Below are 21,764 nucleotides of genomic sequence, written 5' to 3' on the forward strand. Positions count from 1 at the left end.
TAAAGTTGAATAACTTATTTTCTGTAATAGTTATTGTAAATCTACAGCTGACAGTTGTTGGGTTTATCCTAACCATTAACTGGATACTTTAAAGTATATTTTTAGGTGGAACCTGTCAATATTTACATTACGCTTAAATAAACTTCTACAATGGAGAAAAACATATTTGCCAATTTTTCCCTCACCAGGGCTTATACAACATCTTTTATAATGTCCCTGCCTAAAGTTACATGGCACCTTACCTCTGGGGCACCTCGTGGAGAATGTATTGTGACTTATATGTAAAGATAAGGTAGTTTAAGCCTTTGGAAGTACCTTTAAATCCAAAGTCTAGTTTGCATATAAATGTAAGGTAAAGGCAGCCTGAAAGTCTGTGTTGCCTTTAAAATGCCAACAGGCACCACATTAGTGCACATTTAAGTGCATTAAGTCTACAGGGCCTCTAAACCTACATGCCCTATTCTGTACTAGGGATTTACAGCTAGGCTGTCAGTACCAATTATAATGACCCGTAATTTGCATATCTTTAAAATCAGAGTATTGGCCCTGGGCCTGATAAGCAGAGTCAAGTGTGCAGTCAGTCAGTTACCACCAGTAAGAAACACAAAAGGGGGGTGGGGGGCGGGGAATCAGGGAACAAAGGATACATTTCTCATGAAATCTAGGACTCTAATATTGTAAAGGATTTATGCTGAAAGTTTCAATCAAATCCAATGCATAACATTTTATTTGCACCTGTTTTTCGTTTGCTATGGTGCATTACAATGAAGGCAATAAAGATGCTAAGTTTCATCATTAATATTTGCACAATCATGTGAAAGATTCCTTTTTTGCATAGATATACAGCTTCACATTAATAATTTGTGTTATTGTGAGTCATAGAAAGCTTTTTCATCATTAATATTTCATAACAACATTGTTAAAATATTAAGGTAATCAGTTAATAAACATGTTAAATTAATTATTCTCAAAGTTCTTCTTTTCTATAACCTCAAGGCAATGTAATGGTAAAGGCACACAAGGTTCCTGCACGGCATGCACTGAAACGTCCATGCCATGCAGGAACTGGGGTGGATGCACACAGGGGGGCGTATGCTGTCCCCCCCCGCCCCCCCCTATGTGCGTCCACATGTAGTGAGGCACCAGGAAAGCCTGTAGGGTCTCCTTTGTTTCCTCTCCGCCATGGTTTTCATGGCAATGGAACTGTCATAAAAAGCGCAGTGGGGAGGAAATTTGTAATATATACACAATGTGGCCACAAGACCACTATGCCACCGGCAAGGAACAGTGGTTCCCTGGCAGCATCAGGGTTCCCATGGCAGTTTGACCACCCAAGTCGTGATGAGGCCACCAGGAATCTGGCAGTCCTCAGACCGTCAGACTTGAAATTAGGCCCTTCTTTAAAATATTACATTTACCATACATTAAAATATCCAATTGTTTAAAAATCTCCTCACTTTTGCTTCCTCAGAACCCAATATTCCACTGCTAAAAAAATATAAATCCTTTATTTTGATACAATACAACAAAAAACATACATTTCAACAATTTTATAATTATTAAATTATGTTAGTAAAACCACAAATAAATAAATGTATAAATATATAGAATCAAAGTACAAACTATGATAAATTACATGCATATTGACACAAACTGTAATAAAAACTATTTTTTCTAAATCGATATTTTTACAATGATGTTAAAGACAATGATTAAAACTATATTTTTAACTTCGACATTCCTGTTTATTAAATTTTGGACATACCTATATTTTTGACACAATATTTTTGTATCACAATTTTTTTATATTCAATATTTTTTACACACCAATCATCTCTTAAATTGTGTTTGGCCAAGTGTGAATTGTAACTGAGACACAATAAACTTTTTAAAGCATTAAAGAACAAATAGGCAGAATAACAACGGTTTTCGGCCACAGTGAAATCTAAACTAATGTTTTGAATATTTATAACATTGTATTGTTATTTCATTGAGGCAGGAATAATGATGTACTGACTGAGCTTCTGTACTAATTTTTGATACAGTGGGAAATTATGCTGTGTTAAAAAAAATGTTTCCCCTTTAGTAAGGCTTTGGCAGTGTTTGCTCTCTTGAGGTCACCCAACACGATTCTAAAGAAAAATGGTTCCCCAGGAAGGCCCAATCCTTAGTAAATCAGGTATCACTTCCTTTAAGATGTCTTAAGGAATTGTATAAAGCATTTAGCAGTACCAAAAAAGGTAAAAAGTCCAGAACATAACACAAAGTTCCACTCAAATTTATAAAAATAGACAACATTCTAATGAACAAAATGACATCAAGACAAAAAATACCATTAATGGAAATAGAAGATTATATTTTTTAAGTTTTAAATAAAAATATTGCAGCAGCTCCGGCTACATTCTTCTCTGCAGCAATTAATGCTGTTCTGCTGTCCTTTGACAAAGAGGTATCCGACCACATGGTATTCTCGTCGTCTACAGATTACAGCCTCTTACCTTATAAGTAAGTGCTGGCTGTGCCCAATCAACTCTTTGTGTCTGCCCCATGTTTCATCACGGCCAAAAGTTGGCTTTTCATCTTTTTAGACTTAGTTTTTACCTAAAGATTTAAAAATTGAATTTTTCTCATTTTAGTGTCAAATAATTTTATAGAAAGTTACTCTATTTTGATAAATTGGTGTGGAAATAGTTTTGTGCTGTTTTTTTGCTTTGTTACTGTGTTGCATAAATACTTTACATATTGCCTATAAGTTAAGCCTGGCTGCTTTTGTGCCAAGCTACAAGAGGGTGAAGCACAGGTTAATTTAGTGATTTTTGTGGTTCACCCTTACAAGAATTGTGGCAGTTGCTTGAACAGGGGACACCCACATTCAACCTACAACCCAATTTCTCATATTCTGCATCACATATAATGTTTGACCATGGGGATCCTTATAATATCTTGGACTTGTAGATTGATTCTTAAGGATGCCATTCTGAGGGGGCAGAGAACACAATGTACAAATATAGTTATACATCATCCAAAAGTGACAGATAGACATAGATAACAGGACACTTAGTGGAAAATGCTGCCCCAACAAAATTGTCCCCCATATGATGACAATAATGATCAATTAATGATTGATTAAAGTGAAAGGTAATGTTTAGGTGATGGCTCGAAAATATCCCCCTTATATTTTGCCTGGGGTGAAGAAAGAGTTAATTTAAAGTGAATCTGAACCAATGGGATTAAGGGCACATGGGTGGAATACATCCCTTGTTGAGTCACTGTGATTTACTAGAGGCGATTCAAAAGTAATTCACAGCTGATTCATAATTAAGCTATACACATTCACTGAAACTCATTGTCATTTAGACCTCAAGATTTCAGCAACAGATTAGCGTTAACAAAAGGATGCATGTATTGTGAATAGATTAAGAACTTTGAAAGTAAATGGAGATAGCCTTGTGTTACATCCACTTATAAATGTTATAGCACCCACTCCTCAGGAGTGAAGAGGGAAGACATAAAAAGTAGGAAGGAGAATTTCTTGATGTGACTACAATGTAACAATTCTTTTGTAATAAAGGCTGTGTCTGGTGGGGGAATGATGCCATTCCTGCACATCATTTTTCATAATTATTTAAGATATAGAAATCTATGTCAAGCAGACTGAATTTATAGTTGGAAACTATATGCCATGGTCCTTGGACTTGAGAAAGATGTAGACAATAGATCATCCACAAAGGCACATAAGCATGTCTCTATTTCTTAGGATTATTTGTAAAGCTAAACCATAGTCATAAACAAATGCCACCAAAAAGTACTATACTTTCCTGTAGGCTGAAAATCGTTTTTAATAGGGTTGTTTTCTCACAACTTCCATTTAAGGAACCTGATCAGAACACAGCCACTCCAATTTCCTTATTGGTTATGTATGTGTACAGGGAGAGGCCTAATGAACAAGGCCAACCATTGTCCCCTGCCTTAGTGTCCAAAAATGAATCATATTTATTAAAGTTGTATTATTTATGGGGCGATGTAGAGCATAGAGCAGGTCGCAGGTGGCTGCACTGTGCTTTACCTAGTATCTGGGATTTGCACCAATAATACAGAGAAATTGTTGCATGGAATAGGGATAACTAAACATAGGTTCACTCAGCATGTACATTTAATTTTATTGAACCTTAGAGTTTGAAGGGTGAGCAAGATGCCTTAATAACATTGATGAGAAATGTGTTAAGGCAAAAAGGTTTGAACAGGCTAAAAAGTTTTTTTTTTCTGGATGCATATATGCTCAGTTATTGCGGAATTGCTGAAGGGAGATGGGCAGTATGAGAGCTGCGTGTAGTTTATTCAACTCACTGAGGATCTACTCAGAGAAAGCATTTTAAATGCTCCTGAAAATATAGTAATGAGAATATGTAATTTCTCTAGGAGTAAGGAAGCCATTATTGTATTTGTTTATGTATATTTTTGTATTTATCTATGAGTTATAAAAGACTTGAAAGTCAGGACATGGGCCACCATTGTAGTCAAGATGACTGACCCCTATAGTGCTCTACTGATCCCGGCCGTTCTGCTGTGAAGGCTGAGGATGACAGTGGATGGTGTGACCCTACTATATGGGATATCAAGAGTGGTAATATCTCACACTCCCCTTACAATAGATGTTTAACCGATCCAACATCTCACCACAATCCTGGTCCATAGGTGTCCACAAAGACCTACTGAGTGGAGCTGGCACCTACTTCTATGTGTGAATCTCACACTTGCTAATGCTTGCCAAATACCAGTGGAGGTGAGATCCTTAGCAAATGACCCTGTTACGTTTCCCAACCTAGGCCTAAGTAGCAAAGCGACCTTTTACCTACATTTGTCCTAGCTTGCTCTGCATGACGGTTCTAGCACTGACTTTTTACCCAGTTATATGCTGAATAAATGTCACTTGGTTTCCATGAAACTAGCATCATTTATTATGCATGAGGTTTCTCAGTAAAATTCCCTGCACATGATGTGCATAACAGGATTAACATACTCTGTACAAAGGTCATCGCTACTTTCATCCTAACACAACAGAGCTACTTTGCAAAGTTACAATTATTGATTTAGGCTCATTTACATAATCATACTCACAACATATCGATTGTGGTAGGAAACCTGGGGCTACATTTGTGGTATAAAAGAACCTCACCTCCACTAGGTAACCAGAGGAGAGGCTGACACAATACACTGTGGTCCCTGCACACTGAAGTTTCAACACACAGTGCCCCCGACCCAGGTTCTATGTAATTCACTGAAGGTTTTTTTTACAGAGAAAATCACGGCCATCAAAGCCAGTATTCCACAAACCTCAAGTCCTCTCTTTTCAGTTCCAAGCCCCAATACTATTGATTTACTTAGCAGTTTCCCTCCCATCACCCTAGAATTATTTCAGAAATTACTGGTAAAAGTAAAATCTGGCGCCCCATCTGACAGATGTCCTCCTTATATCTTGAAAAACTGCCTATCAGTTATTCCGGCTCCTGCCTGTACCCTTCTTAACAACTCTTTGGCCACTGGACTAGTTCCCCTCGCATTCAAAGAAGCTATCGTAATACCCCTCCTGAAGAAACCGGGCGCAGAGCCGACCTGCAATGCAAACTATCGTCCATTCTCCCTCCTTCCCTTCCTTGCAAAGGTGTTGAAGGCTCATGTTGCCAACTGCCTGTCTAACTTCATAGAGACATCAAACTGCCTTGATCCACATCAGGCGGGCTTTCGCCCAGCCCATTCAATGGAGGCAGTGGTAGTGGCAGTAATGGACACCCTTAGGGACTGTGCAGACAATCGCATTCCCCAGGATCTAGTGCTCCTGGATTTGTCTGCCGCATTTGACACAGTGGATATACCATCCTGATCGACCGTGTCTCTCAGGCTGGCATCCGGGGCACGGCAGCCGGTTGGCTGAAGTCCTTTTTAGCAGACCGTTCCCAGGCAGTCCACCTTGGCAACTTAGTGGGCACCAAGCAAGCTATCACATGTGGTGTACCCCAGGGTTCGTCCCTGTCACCCCACCTGTTTAACCTCTATATCTTCCCTTTAATCCAAGCTCTTAGAGACAAACAGGTAACAGTGCTGAATTATGCGGACGACTTACAGCTCCTATTCACTATTGATAACTCAAACATGTCCATCTCCTTTTTCCAATCAACAATGAGGTTCATCCAAGCTTGGATGAACCAAAATCATTTGAAATTAAACCCAGGAAAAAACAAGCTGGTCCTGACTGGGGACAGCGCTAAATAATGGGGCCCACAATATTGGCCATCAGAAATGGGTCAAGCTCCGATCCCTTCATCATCGGCAAAGACGCTTGGCATCACCTTAACCAGCGACCTCTCTCTTAAAACGCAAGTAGGCCAGGTGGTTTCCAAGTGCCTCTCCAAATGAGAAAAATCCGGAAGGTTTGCCGCCTTCTGACCCACGAAGCCCTGATACAGGTGGTGATCGCAACTGTGATCTCTCACATAGACTACGCTAACTCGATATATTTGGGCCTTCCCCAGTTCCTTCTGAAACGACTTCAGATGGTGCAGAATCAGGCAGCAAGACTGACCTTAAACCAGCCTAGATGGCATTCTGCCACCCCCCTTCTGAAAACACTTCACTGGCTCCCGGTCGCCCAACGCTGTACCTTCAAAGTCAGTTGTATGATCTATAAAGCGCTCTACTGCAAAAGCCCTAAATTCATCACAAAACTCATTATAAAGTATGCCCCATCCCGAAGCCTTCGCTCGGCCCACCAATGCCTTATACAAACTCCATCCTTCAAACGTAAACGCTCGGGCGGCTGCAGATTTGGCACTCTGGCACCTCGCCTGTGGAATACCCTCCCCTTTGAGATCCGGCTATGCCCCAACCTCATGTCATTCAGGAAATCCCTAAAGACCTGGCTTTACCAACAAGCATACTATTAAACTCGCAGGCTTCCAACTCTGACTGTTCTCTGTCTCTACAGCGCCAGGAAACCAACCGGTGTCAGTGCGCTATACAAACTATTGTTAACATAACATTGTTAACATAACATAACACAGTGGTCTGAAATTCCTTGCAGGGTATCCAGCTACTGACCAAGACGGGATAAGTCATTCTCTCCCATCAGGTAATAGGGTTGGCTCTTTCCTAGGGGATTCTTTGCTTTACACACACATACATGCTAGGTACACTTAAGTACACTTAGGTAGGGTCCACTTCGTAGGAGTATGCTTGATTACTGTCATGATTATATGCCTGCATATAAATTCACTGTGTTAGCACCATGGTAGAATTCTACTTTCTATTTACTCTATTGGTGCTTGTAATCATTAACATTTGGTCTGTCTATTGGTTGTAGCAGCAAACATGTTTTATACTTGAATGACACTGGTTCACTAAATTCTTATTGAAAACATCCCCATTGTTTATTTTGTTTATCTCTGTGAGACTGATTGAGCACAATTGACTGAATGAAAAATACTGGTCTGTTTCTACGACCCCTGAAGGGTCAAGGGTTGTCATGTTCAATGGTTGTCAGAAACTATTTGCTCTCAGTAAGGTTCAGGGGCTTATAGTGGCACGGTGAGCTAGCTGGTCTACAGGCTGAGATATCCTGTGGGTGTGTCGGGAATCAGTCTAGATACCAAACCCAGTCTACGCAAGGGACTCTGCATTACTTTGGGCACATGCACTATTGGCTGTGTTGGAAAGACTTTAGGCAGCTCCATGAACACCACCTTAAGCAGCTTTTAGTGATATTCTAAGGCCCCAGTACCCCAACATGTACACCTCTGGTTGAGATGCTTTGGTATGGGAGGAGGATGTGCCCATTGCATTTAATAGGAGACTACTCCCACAGGACGATTATTCTTTTGTGGTCTAACCTGGTGCCCTCTTTTGTGCCTGTCCTTTGCTTTTATGAAACCTCTGGCTTGATACCCAATTGCCTTGATGTCAAGAGAATAATATGTATCTGCTCCATTGTTGTTCCCAAAGGTACACTCATCATATAACTTATAATAATGTCCATGCTCCATTACAATAGCTGATTCTTTATCCCTGGAAAATCTAAAGGTCACTACATTAGTAACAGTAAAATGCTAGTTGGAGACATATATTGTCGAACCCATCTCTCATAAAGCCATTGGCGGAAAACTAATTGGCTGTTGTCAGTTCTCTTCATGGAGCTACAACTATACTAATGTTATGCAGCTGAGGAAAAAATAAATGTTCTTATGTTTTGAGGGGTGGGGAGCAGGGATTTAATTACAAAACCGAAGGCTACCATTATGAATTAATTTTCGATCCCCAGGATAATTATGAAACCCTTTATAGCTTAGAGGAGGATGTAATACAATCCTCTACGTCACAGGGAATAAGAGATCCCTTTGGGCATGAAATGTTAATTCCTACTAATATAAGACATCCGCAAAGTGCGGAGTGGTAGCCAATGGACCACGTTTCCAAGTATTTGTCCCATTGGGTTAAAAAACCTGTGACCTCCTTAGGAATGAATGTCCAAGACCCTCAGCACTGGACAAGGTTTGCAACACACCTAATTTAGATCCAGAATTAATTTTTTTTGTTCAAATTTGGGAAGGACCACATGAAGGGAATTGAGAAATGCCTGAAACAATCCCAAGACAAACACCTGGACATTCTAGGTCCCCTTACTCGCATCCTCGACATGGCTGAGGATGTTAGACATAATAAGGCCCTTATTAATGCTGACCTCTTAGGAGGCTGGGCCCAACGGGCTATATGCATTCTAGGTAATGCTAATGCAAACCTGTTTATGGAATGACTGAAAGCCATTTTAATGAGGATGTACCCCAAACTTGCTGACTTGTCTACTAAGGAGAACATGGGTGATACCAAGGGCCTCCTTTTCGGAGACAACATTGTCAAAACCTTGGGGAAATATGTGTCCTCCTTTACGGCCTTCAGCAAAAAACTAAGCAATATGCGGAGGGTCTTTCGTTCTCACCCCCTTTTTGGAAGGAGTGACAAGAGGGGACTGGCTGCCAGCCGTGGATTGTTCAGGTCCCAATTCTACCCTCAGGAACACTAAGGCTTCTCCAATTATTGAAAAAGCTACTGACAAGGCGCACATTTATACCCTCAAAGGGGGAGATACCAGAGGACCAAGATCCTCTAACCAGGGATACCAAGGTGAAAAATACTCTTCTTTATTCTACCAAGAAAGTAGGGGGAAAACTGTCATTTTTCATTCAAGATTGGATAATTATAACAAGAGACCTGTGGGTACTGCAAACTGTTGTTGGTTTCAAAATAGACTTTTGGAAATACCCTGTACAGTCCCAGGGAGATGTCCTTAGATGAGGAAAAGATGAGCCTAATAGACAAGCACTATTTTTCTGGTGAATGAAAAAGACAATGGTTGGCGACCTGTCTTAAACCTGAAGGAACTAAACGAGTTCTTAGTATACAGAAACTTCAAAATTGAAGGGATTCACCTCTTGAGACACATTTTACAAGCCAAAGATTGGCCGTTAAGACTAGAACTCAAGGATACCTGCTTTACAATACCCATGGACGAGGACAGCCAGAAGTACCCATGTTTTCCCTTCAGTCTGTCCTCTGCCCCATGGTGCTTCACCAAGGTACTTCGCCCAGTAGTCAGTCATCTCAGAGAAACAGCGGTTATATATCTAGATGACATTCTCAGCATGTCACAGGACAGATCAAAACTTTTAAAACATCTGTCATGGCCAACAGAACTCTTAGAGGGTCTAGGTTTCATACTGAATACGGAAACATCTGTCATTGTACCGACACAAAAATTCGGGGTTCTCGGTTTCCAATTCGATTCTATTCTATCTGAGTTAGTGTTACCACACAAAAAAGTTCTAAAAATAAAAAAGGAGGTGTGAATAGTCCTAACCATAGAATCAGTTCTAAATCGCAAGGGTCTTGGGTCTCCTGTCATCTTCTATCTAAGCAAGCTTTCTAAGCCCACTTCACTACAGGGGGCTAAAGAGACTAAAAGCTCTAAGTCTAAAGAAAAGTCCTTGGTTCAGAGACTCCGTTCCCCTATCTCAAGAGGCTCGGGAGTACTTAATATGGTGGCTGAGGAATCTGGAAGCTTGGAATAGCAAAGCCATCTTCAGAAATGTCCCAGACTTTTGTCATAGAATAAGACATGAGCAACCAGGACTGGAGAGCCCGAAGAAGCAATCAGGAACCAGGAGGAAAATGATCCATAGAGGAAAAATCACGCCGCATAAATTCTTTGTAAATGTTAGCTGTCCTGAATGCCCTCATGAGCTTCAAGTCCTTACTGCAAAATTCCAACACACTGATTCAACTAGACAGCTTCTCAGCGGTATCATATATAAATCGACTGGGGGGTTCGAAATCGCCAATGCTTTCAACCTTAGTGAAACAAATTTGATATTTCTGTTGGGAACACAAGATAGTGCTGAGAGCAGAATTAATTCAGGACTTCAGAACACCAGGGTCTGTTCTCTCGGTGGAGACACAACTGGACTAATGTATTGTGAATGCAGTGAGGGGTGGGCAGCAGGGATTCACTTGCTTCTTTATTTGCTGTTACATAAGGCTGGCAGGTTACAAAACTGTGCATAAGGAGCACAAACATTCTATACCATTGGTGTCACACCAGCATATTGCTAACCTCCAGTGCCTAATGTCAAAGGAGAAGCCACGCAGACAGCTTCTCTTCATGGAGGTTTTTGCAGGACAGTCTAGAACGGATTCAGCTCCCACTACAGACATGACAGAAATGATCATTTATGAGGGAACTAACCTCTATGATCTGAGTTGGACTCCACAAGAAGGAGAATGTGTGTGTAAGAACATCAGCTAGAGCAAATACACAAAGGCCCATTTCTTGTGTAGGAAGATTGGCTGCCATACAAGAAATTGATAGACATAGAAGACAGGAATCAGTGTAACCTCGTGAGATTTTGGGGGGTTCTTCAGAGAGTGGAGAAAGGAGATATCATAGTATTTTCTGTATGTGTTACTCCAGAACTTACAAACATAGACTTTCAAATCACCCCTAGAATTTGAAGAGGAATCCACAGGATTCTTTCCAGAGTTACATCAGAATCAGATCTTGCAATCCTAAATATAGGTTGTTTTGTGGCATCAATAGGTTTGTCAATTGATATTCATGGATAAGAAACAGAATCACCCACTGTTGTACAATTCCCATTGGATAAATATATCAACAGAGAACTCTACAGAAGAGGTAATTGCTGGTGCATCAGCATCCCTACATAAGAGGGACATCATAAGTGGTTTGCTGGAATCAGCCACAATGCTATCAACTACTGAGAGGAAGAAAAGAGGATTTTCACAGACTAGTAGATATGGACACCTTTGACACAGTGGGTTTGGAAACCATGGACAGAACACACCCTCAGTTCATGTGTGCTAATCAGGGATCAACACAGTAAATGGTGATTGTGCCACTGACACTCCAATCATCTGTACAATATCTGGAAATAGAGAGGATAGAGTTGTTGATGCCATGATAGCCCAAGAATGAATCATCAAAAGGAGGATTACATCAAAGACGTAGAGATAGTCACAGGGTTTAATCTGAAGTCATGAGTTGGCATGTTCTTTCATACTTACTCATATTGGCACACTCTTTGCTTGCTCTGTATCCTTTACCACAGTATGATTGCAGATTTGACCTCTACTGTGTTCTGAAACCTTCACAACCGCGATGGCAATGACTCCATTTTGCTTGGATGTACTATTCCTGTAGAGGAAAGAGATCCCTGTCACAAATGGCAGTCTTCATGTACCTGATACAAGTATAGTAACACTGCAACATGATGTTGTGGGTTTCTTTAGCATTTGAGGTGCTTGGTTGTGAGATACACCTGTTTCTCTTGCCATCTAGACCAGACATTGACTTGACTAGCAGGTTTTGGACAATATAGGATGTACCCAGCTAGTCACTGCTTCTACATGATGTTGTTGCATTCGGGGGTTCGGTATTGCTTGTGAGGATGATGTGGCCTTTTTCTGCTTGTGTGTAGGATGGTGATGGTGGACATTTTGCCTGTCTGCTAAATGTTTAGTTATTGAATGTTTAGTTGCAGGTTTGTTAAACAGGTCTCTGCTAGTTTAAATAATGTGTGACCAAGTAGGGTCCCTTCCTTGAGAGATACCTTGAAATTCCGCCCAGACTCCTGTCATACAACTTTGCTTCCCCTTACATCTTCCCCAATCCCCTTCTGAGGCATTGATTTGTGCCAGTGGTTTGCACATTCAAATTGTGCAATTTATTAACTACATGTATTCTGAACATTAGGGAAGGACACATATTTGCACTCTCTACCATTGATTAACCTTTACTTGAAGTGGGCATCTAATAAACAGACACGTTTCTAGGTTCCCCCTTCTCCTGGACCCACAACTGCACTCCCCCTACACTCCGGCATCTAATAGGCATCCAGAGGCTAGCAACAAGACCCTTATGGGCAGATGTACTAGCACTTTTTCCTGGGTTTGTGTCACTAAAGTGATGCAAATGGTGCAATATTTTTATATGTGGTTTTCTTGCCAGTATAAACTTAGTTTGCAGGAATTCAGCTATATGCTGATTTGCAGCAAGGGGCGTACCTTGTCCCTACATGGTTTTTGATGTAAGGCCCTGTCTACTAACATATTGCTTTGCATCAAAAAGATAAATCTCTCCAAGGCTGGGGTTAAAATTGAGAAATGTTTATATAATCCAACCTTAACCAAGTTTGCATTCGTAGTGCACTGTACAGTACACATTCAAAGTTGAAAAAGTTTTAAAGTTTGTCCAAACAAAGTATTTTGTACAGGAATGGGACCCTTCCAGTACAAAACCTATTCCAGAAATGGCAGGTACTGCATTGCAAAATGGTGCAAAGGTGTGTAGGTAACGTTAGGCAGCCTGTTTGTGCACCAGAGCTAGGGAAGAGAGCAGGAGAACCATATCTAATTAGATATACTACTGCTCTGCTGTCTCCTTCTCACACACACTAGAACTGTGGTTCATAAACTATGTTACATGATACATTTTGTAATCTGGGGGCGGTGTAATCCGGCATGCTTCAAGCCAGCAATCTTCACCGTCCTGTGAACCCCCAGTCTTTCTTGGCCACCACACCCAGCGCTGGACACCAGCTCAGGTGCCCCCAGATTGCCGACACCTTGTTGTTGGGGATAATGATAGCGGGAGTTAAAGCTCCAGACCTGCAGGGAGCTAAGGAGGCCATGACGGGTGCCTCCTTTTTGAAGGCAAGATGGGGGCTCCTTAGGTGAAGGGAGACCATGAAATGTGCTTCCATTGTGGCGCATAGGAGGGGGTCACGCTACGAGATTGGCCACTGTGCCATCGCTGGCATTTTCTATGATGGTGTCTTCCTCCATCCTCCCACTCACTGGACAAGCAACGAGACCTCAGGCTGCTGCTCTCAGACTGCCAATTCCTAGGATGGATTTGTGTCGGTGGCATCTTGCAGAAGACATAGGAGGGCTGCAACACATTTTAGGCTGGATGTAGCATCACCTAGGCTGACAGATTAGGAGTGTGGCTACTGTCTGAGGCAGTCTTCCATTCCCATACTCGAAGCACGGCTCAGAAAGTGGCAGTCAGGTTTGAGATTTGGCAGTTAGTCTTGCCTGACAGCAATTGACAGTGAGCTGGAAATCTGTCAAGTGCCCCAACCTTATTTCAGAATAGATAACTAGGGATAGATTTCAGCTAAAGAGGTGGTTTCTGCAATACCCTTGCCAGTTGCTGGTGTGTCCACATTTTCCCCTGACCCTGTTTCTGTTGCTGAAATTGATGTGGACCTGGATGTGTGACTAGTATTTGATTGTTTGCTCGATATCTATGAAATGTGTATGGAAGGGGGTCGTACCGATGAGTTACTGCCTACGGTTGTATTTCGAGCTTTATGCCTCCATGGTGGGGCAACACTGTGAGCTTTTGTATCAGCCCTAACTTGATGTTCTGGCTTCAACCTGTCTATCTTTTCTTTCTTTCTTTATGTTTGGCATATATGTCGGTAACCATTTCCATGCACTTGCCCTTTCATGTATGGTATTGTAGAACTGTTTATTTGAAATTGAAATAAAATATATTTTACAATCTCCTGAAATCCTTATTGTTAGCACTTATTAAATGTAATCATGCAACCTAATATTATCCTATTGCAGAGGAAGGCCTCACAGCAATGAAAAATGAATTTTGGAGTTTTTCACTAACAGGACATCTGAAACTTAGAAGTACATGCCCAACCTTTTAATTACAATGCACCCTGGCCTATGGGCTACATAGTGCCTACCTTATGGATGCCTTTTATGTAATAAAAGAGAACTTTCAGGCTTGGCAAGGAGACACTATTGCCAAGTCTAATTGGCAGTTTAAAACTTCATTCAGACTGCCATGGCAGGCCTGAAACGTTTGTTAAGGTGCTACTTCAGTGAGGGGTACAATAAGTGCCGTAGGCCCACAAGCAGCATTTAATTTGTGTGCCTAGGGTGTACGCCATGCCAATCTACCAGGGACTTATAAGTAAATGAAGCATGTGAATCAAGTTTAAACCAATTTTACCATTTTTAAGGGTAAATAAATAAAAATATTTTTAAAGGGTATAAGTTAGATGTGGTAAAGTGCACAGAGTCCTGAGGCCACAAATACGATTTTCAGCAAAAATAGAGGGAAACGGGCAAAAGGGTTGGAGGAAGGCCACCCCAAGGGCTGACTGGTCTAGCAAAGGCTTCATGGACACAACAATGCATTTTACAAACGAGTCAACAGTTTGTCAGTGCAAAAAAATGCTTAGGTTCCACTCCCCTCTAAGCATGCCCTGCACAGTAATCAAAACTTTTGATATTTTATTTGTGGTTTTCTGGTGAAGTTGAGTGACATCATTCCATTCTAATAGGAGTGTGACTGTCAATTTGAACATAGTCATTTTTTTCCTCCAGCATTCCACTCAAGTGTTCTATAATTTACAGCTCATTTCGCATTTGCCAGCGGCTCTTAAATGTGCTGTAATATTTTGCTGACTTTACTCCAAAAAGACTGTACTTTAATAGTTCATTGTTAAGCACATACTGGTCACTTCTGTAAATCAGAGATCTAAATAGAATATCTGATCCCTATACCAGAAAGAGGGTCCTTCATGAAATAAACCAAACCTAAAACACCATTTGTGCTCCGATAACCACTTTAAGTTGCCCTCAGAAGGATTTGCTTTCACCTCCCAAATTGTTTCAGGCATTGTACTGAGTTACATCCTGGGAAAAAATTATGAATGAACGATTGGAAACCGTACTTGTAAAGCGCAAGGTCACTCACACTGAGCATCCTGGCACTAGCTCAAACACCATTCCTCAATTCTACATTGCGAAAAATCAACCAGTTTTAAACACTTAAAAATAAAGTAAGCAAAGAAGACAGAAAGAAAGAAGAACCTTGAGCAAAAGAGAGTTCGATTAGACAAAGACACAGTGCATTCGGGGCGTAGAACAACCAAGTTTTACAATTGACTTCATTAGACATCAGTCGAAAAGAACCAGGAAGTTCATTCCAAGCCTTGGAACACAAAGCAGCATGAGATATGCCTCCTATATATTTTAACCTGAAGGTATGAAGCTTTAACAGATTCTAATTTGATGATCTGTGTCCTATAGACACAAAAGTGATCAGATAAATATTTGGGGTCAGTATCATAGGAAAACGAGAGCCAGAGTTTTAAAACGAGCTTTCATATAAATAGGCAGCTAATGCAACTCTCTAAGCGCTTGAGAAGCAGAGTTATGTCTGAGAAGTCTGAGCACGAGTCTAATGACTGAGTTCTGGACAACCTGGAGCCTGTGAAGGAATTGCTTAGAGATGCCTAAATAAAGGTTGTTACAGTAGTCCAACCTTGAGGTTAAAAGGTGCAAAGGCTACTTTTTTTCCTTGCGGCCAAAGAAAAAAAATTAAAAAATTAAAATTTGTTCTTGGCAAAACATGTGCCAGCAACTGACAAGACTTGTTGCTGAAAAGACAACAACACATTTTTAATGTTACTCCATAATTTCTGGCCACCTCAACACGAAGTGGAGTGGTGCACCAAGTCAGGCCACCCCATTATGGGGTAGAACAAACTGTGCTTCCCAAAGAAGAGTATTTCTGTGTTGTCTGTATTGCATTTCAGATGACTGATTTCCACCCTGTGAATAATGCCAGTAAAATAATTCTTAAAATTGTGTTCTGACCCAAGGGAATTTTTGTCCAAAGACAAAATCAATTGAGTGTGAGCAGCATAGGAGTTAGTTGCCGTGCCAAAAGAGCTAATCAGTGATACCAGTGGGGCCATATGAACATCACTCCATACATTGAGGGCTGCATCTTGATATGTGGCCCCACCCTCCCTCAATATTGCTAGACCCAAGATCAGCCATTGACTGAGCTGCCCGGCCCCCCTGACGGGCCTAGCACCAGCACATCTCTAAGCCGGAGACAAACTGTTTGAAGCAGCAGTAAGCGGCAACGACCAGCGCCCCCTGGCCATGATCGGCATGAAGTGAGTGCCGTCTGGAGAGGTATGACGAGACAAGACCAGGGAAGACACTGGAGTAGGGGCCGTCACCAGTGGGTCGGTTGGCTTGGGCAACGTGGGGACTGAAAGTGCCTGGAGTAACCACCTAAACCAAGCCTATCAGAGGCGGGCGGTCCTGAAAAGAAAGAGACACCACCAAAGAACTGTAAGTGGGTAACAGAGAGCTTAACACTGAGTGTGTGGAATGACTGAGGACTTCCCTTCTAACAGATCCTGGGTCCCCTGCGGCTTGCTGGGCTCACGACCGGGAGACATCGGCTGCTGGGGCAACCAGGGGGAGGGGCTTCCTGGGTAGTTACCAGTAGGAACCCCAACAGGCCGCCAGGCACGTAGAGTGGCCTAAACAGGTAACGGAGAGTATGGCCATAAGACTGCCCCCCTATGTTTGCGGCAGGAGAAATAACTATTATTGGAGGAAAGGGACACCACAGTGGCCACCAGTCAAAATTGGTCAGATACACATTGCCCAGGAGTCAGTGGGTAGTCAAGTTGCAGAGATAGGCTTCACCCGCCACTCCTTGCAACTCGCAACAGCGACAGAACTCACCCTAAAAGACAAGGTCATGGTGCTGCAAGGAGTGCAGTAGGATCAGGCTTGAAAAATAGACACTGTGACTATGGAAGTTACTTTTATCAGAGCAGGCCTAAGAAATATGAGTGGATGAGTGAAAGAGGGAGAGGAAGTAACGACTGTGTTAGTGACCGACAAAAAGACACTTTAGGAAAAAGTTCAAGCCTCACTGCCACAACCAAATTTCTGGAAGCGAGGCTGGAGGATCAGGATGGCAGCTGCAACGTCTGCAGTATTGGAGTCCCGGAGAGGGCGAGGGGCCTGCAGTAGACCTGTATGTAGAAGACCTCATTTTAAAATCACTCAAACCAAAGGGATTGTCCAAATATTTCTCAATTGCGAGAGCCCACAGAGTTCCATGCACTCCACCAAGACCTGGGGCACCACTGCGTCTCATCATTTCCCGGATCTTCAACTACCGGGACAGAGATGTAATCCTGCAAGCCACCAACAATGCGCCACCAGTCAAAATAGGCAATGCAACTATCACATTCTTCCCACACTTTACTACAAAGGTGCAGCAAGGACAACAAACTTATCTTGATGTCAGGAAGTCCTTGCGAGCCAAAGATACCAATACGCCATGATGTTCCAGTCAACGCTTTGAGTAATGACGGAAGGTAGTGTGTGGAGATTCTCCACCCTGGAGGAAGCGGGGAGTAACTTGATGGGTGTCGAATGGTGGGATGACAACAAGGTACACTCAGAAGCCGTAACAGAGCGGCAAGCCAGGCGATGCATGTACCTGCTAATGTGGGTCAGCAGTCCCCTCAGCTCTGTGACTCTCGGGCAAGTCTTGACGACTAATGATAATGGAAAGTCTGTGATCAACAACTGGCGCCATGGAGCGACTACCAGGACCTCATAGTATTGATGAATAACTCAAGCTCAAAAGACTGGTGTAGAGGGTGGACTCTTGAGAAGAAGATCAGCATATTATTTGTACTTTCCGCTAATTAAATGATTGCAAATCTCATGTGAAGGCATGGGGTCATTCCCCTGTATGTTGCATACTAAGCCCCACAGCCCTATTGTGCGGGACTGGGCAGGCTTGAGGGTGGGCAAAAACATGACTTAAGCCCCCCTGATGTTTGTTAGTTCAGTTTTGGGGTGACGGGTGCTCTGCAAGTTAGGGGGTGGGATGTTCCAGGTTCACCATGCAGGGTAGCAGAGAGGGGGGAGTTACAAAGCAAGGAGTTAGATGTTCTCAAGTTTATTTCTAAATACAGCAAATGTACAACTTTGAAGCATGTCAAGAAAGGGGGTTGGCTTAAGGGGGGGGGCAATGGCATCACTCCCCAATTCACTATCAATGCAGCAACAGCAGCACATGTAAGGATCCCGCTAAGAGAAACCTATTTGCACACAGACCAATAACATGGTCACACCAACACCACCCGTTAGACCTTGCCTCACATAGAGCAGTCTGGTGTTCATGACATGGAATATTAATGGGCTAAGGAACAGAGTAAACGCCCAATGGTGATGCAATATATTTGAAGACGTTGCCCAGACATAGTCCTACTCCAAGAAACACACTTGCTCGGAAGCACATACAAAGGCCTATACAGATTTTGGTGCAAATTAGCAGTGCATTCTCGATTCACCACTGGCTCTCGGGGAGTGGGGATACGTATTAGAACGGCTTTACAATTTACACTGCGGAAAACATGGCAGGATCATCTAGGAAGGTATGTGGTCATTACTGGAACATGGGAGGGTCAGGTCAATAATCTGTGTTAAGTATATGTGCCACCCAAAATGTAACCGAATACAATGCCTGACTTAAGCACACTAGTCTTGGAGCTCCCTCACGCAGTATTGATACTGGGTGGCAACCTCAACGCAGTAATGGATCCCTACAGGGATAGACGGTCAAGTACAGGGAGGGATTCAGGAACCAATGTCCTGAGGACATTCATAGCATCCCTAGGGCTGGTGGACTGGCGGTGGGAACATAATCCCCTAGCCAAGCAATACACCTTTTTCTTGGCATCACACGGAGGGTACTCATGGCTGGACTATATTTGCACACACTCTGGCCCGGATAACAAATTCAGGGAGACATTACACAGGGCAAGAGGTATATCGGACCACTCCCCAGTTGAGGTGCAAATTATCGGATCACTTAAAACCAATGTTCTGTCGTCATGCTTACACTCTTAGCTGCTTGGCTGCTTAAAGATAAAAAGATTATTGATAAAATTAGAGAACGGACAGAACACTCCTTCCTGGATAATCTGGGGACTGTGTATTCACCCAGTGAGCTATGGGAAGCTTATAAAATGGTCATAAAGGGACACGTGCAGGCACTAGCAAGGGGACAGAGGAAAGAGTGGCAACTTCACTATGAAGCACTTGAAAGAGACCTTGCTAAATTGGAGGCAGCGGCCGGGGAATCTGGTGAAGTAGACCCAAAAACTAATCACTGACTTTGCCTAAAGCAACAGGAGATGCGCAATATAGCAGAAGGAAAGGATAGGGACTATGCCATAGCGTCTCAGATGAGACTATATGAAATAGAAGATAAGGCCACCAAGCTAATGGCATGACTGGTGAACAGGGACAAAGAAAGAAACTGGATATAAAAAATAAACGGCCCTGATGGCGCAACCTGCAAACCAGATGATAACATAGCCCTAGCCTTTGCATGACACTATAAGCAGTTATATGAACCCTCCCCATCAAGAACTAAAAATGGAATGCACCGAATTCCTCAGAGATGTAAATCTCCCGGAAATGTCACAAGAAGATAGAGACATCGTAAATGACAAATTCATTGCAGAAGAAATAGATGGTGCAATAAGGGCTCTACATTTAGGAAAGGTGGCTGGCCCCAACGGCATACCGGTCGACCACCATAAAGGAATTGTGACCCTGATAACCCCTCACATGCTAGAAATGGTCATGGAATCACTGTTCCGAGGAGAAGTCCTGGAAAATCAAAGATTGGCCATGATGGTAGTGATTCCGAAACTAGGTAAGCCACAGGAGGGCTGTTCCTCCTATAGACCGATCTCCTTACTAAACATTGAAGCAAAGGTACTGGCCAACGTCCTAGCAACTAGGCTAACCAAAGTCATAACTGCCTTAGTCCACCCCGACCAATCCGGCTTCATGCCACATCGAAGCACCCAATTGAAAACAAGCCAAACCTTAACACTCTGCTGTTGTCCCTAGACACCCATATGGATTTCGATCGTAAAGAGTGCCACTATGTCTTTGAGGTTCTGGAACGGTTCGGCCCTAGATTCTGCGCCTGGGTGCAGCTGCTCTACATGGGACCATTAGCCAGAGTGAGGGTGAATGGATTGGTTTCCAGGAAGTTCATTCTGAATAAGGGTATGAGGCAAGGATAACCGCTCTTGCCCATGCTCTTTGCATTACCCCTCGAGCCCCTAGAAGCATGGATCAGAAGGGATCCACTTGTAAGAGGCATAACGATAGAGGGAGACTGGGGAGAAAAAATCTCACTGTATGCAGATGACATAATCCTATACACCACTGAGCCCAGATCTACTATTCGTTGCACTCTTCATATATTTCAACTATTTGGGAGTTACTCCAGCTACCAGATAGATTGGGATAAATCTCTTACCTTCACATTGACAGGTGAAACACCAACAATGCCTCCCGGTAGAAGTGAAATAGAGGTCAGGGATACATTTAAACACTTGGGCATTGTGATATCACACAGAATTTCTAGAGGACAACCTATTACCCCAGCTGCATAAACTACGGAAGGATGTTGCACATTGGAGAACGCTGCTACTCTTACTAATGTGTATAGAGCAGCCCTTTTTAAGATGATGGCACTACCACGCCTTCTTTATATCCTCCAAAATACCTCGTACATAAACCCTGCTGAGTTTTTTTCGTACAGTAGACTCACAAGTGAGACAATTGTTATTGAATTGAGGGAATTCTAGAATCGCGCTAGATAAGTTAGAGGTGAGGGGTCTATGAAGCGGGCTGGCTGTCCTGGATATCCATAAATACTACTGGGCCGCACAACTTGTCACCCTTAATCACTGGGTCTTCACGGGCAGGGAGGAGAGAGCATACTGAATGGATCACCACTCAATTAGCCAGAAAGGATATGAAGATGCGCTATATAGGTAGAGCCAGATGAGCAAGCTGCCGAAACAACCACAAACCACTATACAACTTTGGAGGGCGGCGACTAACTTCCTGGGATGGGAAGGGAAACTCATAATAATGAGAGAGGTGTGCTGGCTACGGGGCTTTCACACATGGGCAATACTAGGCATTGAGTACCTAGGTGATGTCTGGAAAGGTCAGAAAATGGTAGATTTCCAAACTCTACAAGCAGACTATCCAAAGCCAGACACTAAACAGTTTCAATACATACAATTACAACATGTCATTAAATTACACATATCGGCGGGAGAACAAATACCCGAATATGTGCCACCAGAAGATAGAATACTCCAAGACCCAATAACTGCAAAAGCCACCTCCCTCATATACAAAAATAAAATTATGAAGAATGCAACAAAGTTACTGGGGGCCCTGAGAGTGGCATGGGAGAGAGATGTTGGGACTCTAGAGCAGGACGACTGGGAGGAGGCTAAGATAGT

This window comes from Lissotriton vulgaris, chromosome 4_1, assembly GCF_964263255.1.
Source record: "Lissotriton vulgaris chromosome 4_1, aLisVul1.2, whole genome shotgun sequence".
NCBI classification, from domain to species: domain Eukaryota; kingdom Metazoa; phylum Chordata; class Amphibia; order Caudata; family Salamandridae; genus Lissotriton; species Lissotriton vulgaris.